This window comes from Falco rusticolus, chromosome 1 (genome assembly GCF_015220075.1).
Source record: "Falco rusticolus isolate bFalRus1 chromosome 1, bFalRus1.pri, whole genome shotgun sequence".
NCBI lineage: Eukaryota > Metazoa > Chordata > Aves > Falconiformes > Falconidae > Falco > Falco rusticolus.
The window spans coordinates 22,029,236-22,035,235 of NC_051187.1; positions in this window are offsets into that span (position 1 = coordinate 22,029,236).

Here is a 6,000-nt window from a genome sequence, read left to right on the forward strand (position 1 = left end):
CAATAAATCACATAGTAATGCTCCGCTTTGAACGCGTGCACACAGAAAAAGGAAAAGAAAAAAGCATCTGACCTGAATCATTTTCTGGAAACACATCTGGTTAAAATCCAAAGTTTTAAATTGAGTAATATTTTAAAATACATTTGGTAGGTATTAAATTACAGTGTTCTATCTGGTAATATTTATGATACTAATGTGTTAAGCGGAGGTTTATATCTGTCAAGAAGTATGAATGATTGTCATATGGGGTAACAAATGTATCCTGATATAAATAATATTTTACGATATTTTTAACATTATTGTAGTCTTTTTTGCGGGAGTTACATCTTTTTACATTATTGCCAATTGCCTAGCTCTGTGGCTAGGTACCAGAGCTTTTAGCAATATGATTTGGAATAAGTATAAACACGACGGCTGATTTTAGGAAGTACTGAGAAACCTTAACTCTGCCGGGAGAAAAACACTGAGCACCTATAATTCCTATTGTCTTCGTGCAGGATCAAGTCCCTTATTTGCCATTTTGTGTGGCAGCAAGCCCAAGGAAATCTTGCTTGACAGCTCTTTTTTCTCAAAGTGCTGTATTTCTTCGGGCTGGATTCTGCAAAGATCCTGCAGGGTACAGAGTTCCTTGGAGCAAGCGATGATTTGCTTTGTGTTCCTGCTGAAACGTACCTATGTAAGATGGAAGAAGGATCTTGGAAGGTTTGGCGCACCCTGGCAAGAAGATGGTTAGAATGAAGTTTCCTTGGATTATTACGTTTTGAGAAATCAGTCTTATCTGTTCATTTGAGGAAGGTTTTCTTAAGGTTAGATCTGATCTGTGTAAATGCTAACTTCTTTCAACATGCACTAATAGAGTACTGAAAAAGTAAGGACTGTGTATTTGAAGTTTAAATTTAAAATGATGGCACTAACTAATAGTGCTTCAGTAGTGCTTGCTACATCCCAAATATTTGTAAGGATGTTACGGACTGCTTTTTCATTTTCTCCCAGGTATAGTCATACAGGCACTGTTTTAGGAATTGGGAAAATACCTGACTAAAATTTGTTTCCTATTAATGTCTCTGTGTCATAAAATGTCACTAATACAGATACTTAATTAACACAGTTGCACATTGGGCCATCAGTGGCAATCGGTCTTGCGATGCTTCACATGTCGTCCAGAATACTGACAAAAATGGACCTTTATTCCAAGGGTCCCAAACTTGTCAGAAACCATACATTGTCATAGCTGCTCCTCTGGGCAGCAGTCTGCATCCATTAAGATATTTTGGACCATGAGTCCAATTTTAAATCACTGGACTTAGGGTTCTATTTGCCTTAGTGAATCTAGGAATTATTTCCTTGGCCAGGACACTGAATGGTGAGGTGCTGCTTTTCCCAGCAAGGCTGTAACTTTGCGCCTCTTCCCCACGGATTCTTGTTTTTTTTCTTCTCCTCTCTTTCACTTCAACTGACCTCCAAATATCTATCAGCTTCTATACCTTCTATAAGGTTCCTCTAGAGCCTTATCTGTACCCCATTTGCTCCTTGCCCAGACCGTTCCCTTGCTTTCATGGCTCTCATCTTCACATCTTCTTCTACTGGTTCTCGTCCCCGGCTGCCTGGCTCCACGTGTCTGTGCCCACTGAAAAGGAGTGCCTCCTTCCAAAATCCCATCCCTCTCCGCTGTGAATGTGTCTTTCTGTTCACTCTGAAATGGGATTTGAGAGCAAAGCAAGCTGGGCTCCATCTAGCCTTACTATGCCATGCCATTGCATAGTGAGGCTCCGCAGGGATGGCAGAGAATAGAGACAGCCAAACAGATAATTCATGTTGCTGGGAAATGTAGCCCAAATTAAAATCAAAATTCATATATGTCCTCCAAATCACTGATGATCCCCCCCCTTATTGTCAGTGACTCCAGTTTTTCTTGATTTATATCTGTTGTAGTAGCCAGAGGGTTTGCAGCATACAAATCACCAAATGTTTTGCAGCATATAAATTGCCAGAGGATTTGGCCAGTGATGAGGACACAATGATGTGTACAAGTTCAGGAAACCCCTCAAACAGAAAATAGATGGAAACTGGGAGAGTACCGGGGAGAAGCATCCCCTGTGCTTGCCCACTCTTCCCAGGGTGTTGACTTGGGGACACCAGCAGAGACAGGAGGCTCAGCTGGGTGGACCCTTGTTCTGAACCAACAAGGCGATTCCCACATTTTTTGGTAATTTATGAAAGTTTTAGCACAAATCATGTAGATGGTGGCATACATGATCTACGCATGAAATCCTAGGACTGCTGCGTAGCTACAGATACGCGCTGGTAGGTGGAAAAGAAGCAAGCAGTTCTCACAGAGGGCAGGGAAAACAGCCACAATTAAAAGCAAAGTAAATTTGGGTGGTGTGGTTACTTGCTGTTTAACTCTGAAGACATAAGTATCCAGCATAACCCACAACAGATCTTCTTTGAGGATTTGTGGATTAACCCATACCAACAAAACCATGTGATGACATTATAGCAGTATTCTCTGCCATGTACAGCAGGAGTTATTGAAGACCCCAAAAGCACGAACATATCACTGTGCCTAATGAATTGAGTCAGTCTTCCCACGCTGAATATGTTTGCAACGTTTCTGTCAAATAGCTGCTTTTCTTACGGTATTTTCTATCCAGATTCATGGTCATGTTTTGGCCAACAAAAGTAATAACAATACCCATAGGCAATCAAGGGAATTAGAGAAGAAACAACCTATCAGATTATCCACTCCCTGTAGCTGGCAGGGAATAACAGTTTCATACCAAAAATGTATTTAGGTGTATGGTTCATACCGGTTTTAATTTGTAAGCAGTGTCCTTGCCTCATTGTCCGTTACCCCATGTGCAGGACGATAGCGGAGCGAGCGTTCCGCTGGACGGGAGGTACCTGGAGTCCTTCCTTGTCTGGGCAGGGCTCACGCTCCCTCTAGCACTCTTCTCTCCAATTTGCGCTGTTGTGTTGAGTTGGGCATTTATCTTCCCTGTCCTTCCAAGGGGTTAGGAGACAAGTTAGTGGGTTATGTTCCCAGGCAAAATTCCCACCTTTTTTCTCGCTTGGAACCTTTCACTTATTTTTCACCTATTGCTGGCTTCTGTTAGGGTTTTGGTTTCTGCTTTTTGCACATCCTTTTTTTGTGGTATTTAACTCTTGCTATTCCTACCATGAATCTTCTCACCCACTTAATGCGGCTGCTTCCTCACTTCACATTCTTGCTCTTCCCATCACTCCCTCCGGCTCGGTTGGGGATTCATTTTGGCTGCTCTTTCCCCTCCACTAACTCTGTCCCAGCTAGGCATTTTTCCCAGTTTCTGCAGAACGTTCAGGTGCAATGTTGCCCATATTACTTAAGAATAAGAAACTGAGACCAGCATTATTAATTTAAATCCCTTTTTGGTTTCTGAGCCTCAGCTGGGATGAGTCTATTCTGTTCCCCCCGTGGCAGGAGAGCTGGTTTATGAAGGTGGTTGGGGATGGGAGCTGTGTTCAGCTGCTGTCACAGGGCTCTTCATGACGTGAAACCATTCACTGAACCTTCCCTCAGTTTCTCCCTTCTGTAAAATGCTAGTGGTCACCGGGAGATAAAAATCTCGTGGTGACTGTCGGGCGCTTGCATCTCGTGGGTTGCGGAACAGGGAAACAGCAAGAAGGAGATGGAAGGAAATACATAAATAAAGCGGCTGGAAGACTGCTCCCTCACCCACCAGCTTCCCTTTCGTTCACTTCTAGGTAGGGCCCATAAAGCGGGCGAGTGCGGAGCTGACACTATTTTGGAAAAGGAAAGAGAAAAAAAAGGTTTTCTTTCACTTCCCAAACACTTAGTGTGGGGAGGGAAGAAGGGAATATCCCTCTGCGCCTTACCTCCAGCTGGGCTTCTTGGTCCCCTTGCCCTGCCCTGTCACCACACCACAGGGGTCGCACCCCTCGGGGCTCGGCCCTGTATCCCGCATCGGGTGCCAAGGGGAGAGGCATCCGCGCCTGGGCCCTGTTGCAACACGCAGAGCCAGGAGAGGAGAGGCAGACGGGTGTACAGGGACGGAGAGACAGGTGTGTGCGGAGATGGGGAGATACCGAGGCAGACTGACTCGCCTGCTTCTTGCACCGCTGTAAAACAAACCCCTGAGCACAGGGCTGCAGCGCTTGCTGGGGCTATCGGGGCACCTGGGAAGCTGGCTTTATTCTTGTATGTGATGTTTAGGATGTTTGAGGTGGTTTTTCTTCCAATAATGAGGGTGAGATTTCATTTTGGGAAGCACGTCTTTTCTTAGAAACACAACTGTGACTGACTTAGCACAACTGTGATTTTCTGAAAACACAACTGTGTTTGGGGTTGTTGCATTTGAATGCTAGGGTAGGAGAAACAGTAATTCTGGATTAATGCAGAAAGGGAGAAAACAGACATCCTTAGAGGAAGCTATAAGTTCACTGCAGCTGTCATATACTGGCAAAACTGATGCTGTGTCCCACAGGAAACATTTTAGTGTGGAGAACCTCCTTTTTAAAGAGAGACAATGTCTATCATGACACACACAAGTGAACCAAAGTGCTTGGGATAGCATAGTAATCCAGTATTTCTTTTGTAACATGTATGAAATAAATCGATTTTTTTCCCCCTTGGCATTGCATCATTTCCTATTTGGTGTTCGGGTGGTAACAGATTACCAAATAGAGGGGAAAAAAATCCATATATTTTTTATATCTAAACATTACCTTCTCCTTTGGAATAAAGAGATTCAGTCTTATTCTGGCCATGATCCTCCACACTTATATGCTGGCCCTTGTTTGCATCTGCTTGGCATTATCCTGGATTGGGGCTTTAACCTGATATGAATACAAAGAAATTGTAGGAGAATTGATGGGATCACTATGAATTTCCAGGGGTGTAGGCTAGTGCAGACCATAGGCTATTAATCTTGTTGTGTTCTTTCTGTAAATAACAAGCTGGATTTGGCCCAACAAGAGTAAAACAAATTGAAAGCATTCATAAAGACAAGTAAATGGGTTTAAGATGTAAGAATAACGTATTGGTGGGTTGTCTCCAAGTATCCAGTTTTTAAAAGTGCCAAAGCATGTACAAAACTTTAGTTTAACATGTTTTTAAATGCCCTGCTGCGTGGGGCTGGCTGCCGAAGCAGGGCCTTTGTGCATAAGACCTGCTTTTGTGAAAGGATCACATAAAAAAAATCAAAAACTGCAAGAAAGAGAAAAATGTTCAATTGTAGGCAACCTGGAGGAAACAAATATAATTTAGTTATGTGGAGTGTTTATAAATGCAATTTATGAACATGTATAAAAGAGTCATTTTTTACTTTTCAGACTGCAACTGTCACATAGAAAAGAAACAATTGCTAATTTGTCTTTTTCAAGGATTTTTAGAGAATACATTGCAGTTCGGATATTTATTTTGACCTGCTTTTTCCTTTTTAATAGCTTGTTATTTTGATTATTATTTCAGATTGGCTTATTTTGTGTGTGCTGTCCTTCGTTCATGATTGATAGAGAAGTATTTATGTGGTTTATCCAAAAGTGGGAATTTATTTTAAATTTTGTTGAAAAATTCAGATTTTTTCTTCACAAACGTGGGTTACCAAATTTGACCTATAAACCTCACTTTTTATTTCTCTTACATCATCAGAATAAATGTGAAATGACACAGAGTGCCTGGAATTGCAGTAATGCACTGTAACAGAACTGAATATCAAGCTTTATATATAGATTAGATTAATACATAAATCTAATTTGATATTTTACATTACTGGTCTAATATTTTACAGATGTAATGCCAAGTTGTTAAGTAAATGAAAATCACGGAGAGTCCAATTCTGAAAAGATTACTCAGGAAAAAATCCCTGAAGTCAAAGGGAGTATTGCCTGAACGAAGTCTGCAAAATTAGAACTAGAGCCATATTCCCAAAACAGACAAGCAGATTTATCTTTGAGATCTGCCCATGAGTTGAATTCTTGTAACAATGAAAGATATATAGG